This window comes from Cydia strobilella, chromosome 2 (genome assembly GCF_947568885.1).
Source record: "Cydia strobilella chromosome 2, ilCydStro3.1, whole genome shotgun sequence".
NCBI classification, from domain to species: domain Eukaryota; kingdom Metazoa; phylum Arthropoda; class Insecta; order Lepidoptera; family Tortricidae; genus Cydia; species Cydia strobilella.
This window is the reverse complement of record NC_086042.1, coordinates 7,747,160-7,749,321: the sequence shown is the minus strand read 5'-3', so window position 1 is coordinate 7,749,321 and position 2,162 is coordinate 7,747,160. Positions and strand designations below refer to the sequence as shown.

Here is a 2,162-nt window from a genome sequence, read left to right as displayed (position 1 = left end):
GTCGTATCCGACATCCGACATGGGATCGGACGATGCGAATATTAGTGAAAATAATATTGAGCTGGTGACTAAAGAGGGGTCAATAATGAACAATAAGAAAACCTATACCTAAAGATTAAGTAGAGTTTTTTTGTTATTAATTTTGCCAAAACTTCAGTTTCGTAAACATGAAAGTTTATTTTTTTAATTTAATTGGGTAATAAAATACTTATCTACACATATTGTATACATGCACAGTACATACCTATCGTAACTAGATAATATATCCGTTGACCTCTAATACTCGTAGTACGTTCCGTCAATTTTCTCAGGGTTCAATGACCATTGGAGCCAACGATCCATCAATTTTTTAATCTAAACTGAGGAGGCTATTCAAACTTTGTTTGACATCACAATAATATCTAAATGATATCATTTTGTTAATATTCGCCCGTGCGACTCACTCGCGCCAATAAATTCAAGTCAAATACGAGCGAAATTTTTCATTTTGATCTAAAAATGTAGATACGTTTGAATTGGCCTCCAGATCTCATTCAGCGTCTACTTACCATTGAATTCAATATTTAAAAAAAGTTTCTAAATCCGTCTGTCCATTTTTTTATTTTTGTTTAGTATGGAAATATAACGAAATTGAATTAGAATAATACATACACCTATTTTTCTCCTATTAGAATCTTGTTACGATTTCTTAGTAGAAATTACTTAATACTTATTAGGTACGTAGGTACGTATATACCTATCTCATTATTATTAAAACTTAAAGTTGAGCTGATTTGTCAAATTTTGTTTTTATATCTTTTAAAAATAAGTACAAACTATTATAATATCAACTTGATATCTAAGAAATTAGATAGTTATTACGGTATAAAAGTAATAAATTCAGACGATTCTAAACTTTATCTGTGCTAATTAAATTAAAGTTCTTGTACGTACCTAATTATTTACGCTGAAACAGATGTTTCGATAATTTCATCTAAATCGGTTCAACGCTTTAAGCATGAAGAGATAACAGACAGACAGTTACTTTCGCATTTATAATATTAGTAGATATTTCCATTTTTACAAGCATGCCGCTACAACCACGAGGTCAGTCGAACATTCCCACTAGCATTAAAATCGCTCTATTCCAATCAGAATTGGCACTCAAGCTCTTATAGTGACGCTAATGGCTGCTCAAATTAATGGAAATGGGTAATTAATACAACAGTGTGACACGAGATTTAAAGACGAGCTGGTGTTGCTAACTGCTTCCTGTCTAAAGGTGTTCGCGTGTTTTGGGGTCAGTGGACTGTTTGGACTATCTGTCTACAGGTGGGTATGTATTTATAAATTAAAGGAAAAAATCACTGCTTCGGGCAAGATTCGAACTTGCGACCATTTGGAACACCGGTCCATTTGCTCTTAACCAACTAAGCTACCGAAGCTTCCCAGCGTGCGAAATTCACGCCTTAGGGAGGCGCATACCGACATCTACCATAAGTACCGGTGTTCCAAAAGGCCACAAGTTCGAATCTTGACGAAGCGGTGAATCCTTTCATTTCTCCTGTAAGTAGTTTAAAACTTTGTAGATAGATAAGACATTTATTTGTTTGCTGAAAACACACAATTTTCGAAATTAGTTAACAAAACATTAGTAATACACATTTACACAATTAGTAGGTACTTACAAAATATAAAAGAAAACAAATTATACATAATAAAGACAACACGAGTAACAGAATAACTTGCAGAAGGTACACTGTGTGCATTGCAGCAAAAACAAAAACTCAGCTATACATAGGTATGCTTCACTTGTAGTAACCGTTGCAGACGTATCTGCTTGATAAAAAGTACTTTATATCTATCACCAGCCAATATATACCTACGTCCCTCTGCTAGTGTCTAGGTCAAGAAGTATAAAGACCTATGAAGGTTGTATTCAATTTTAAGTGTTCCGTGCAAAACTTTGTTTTGGCAAACGGAACACTTATGGGATCACTTCGGTCTTGCAAATCAGTTAAATGCGTTTTTCTCAGAGACCATTTGACGTAGATACCTAAAATTTGAAACAGTTAAAACAATTACCACCACTAATATTGTTAATAAGTCAAAATCGCTTATTTTAATTCTTATTGTAATGAGATATATCTTGATTTTTCCTATTAGTTATTTTCTTGAGTTAT

The 2,162-nt window shown here is 33.3% G+C and overlaps 1 non-coding gene across 1 annotated transcript; it reads right to left on the bottom strand.

Annotated features, from left to right (window-relative positions):
* Nucleotides 1-1,347: 1,347 nt before the first annotated feature.
* Trnat-ggu (transfer RNA threonine (anticodon GGU)) lies at nt 1,348-1,424 on the bottom strand. The gene has a single exon. It is a non-coding gene; the product is annotated as a tRNA-Thr (tRNA).
* Nucleotides 1,425-2,162: the final 738 nt, after the last annotated feature.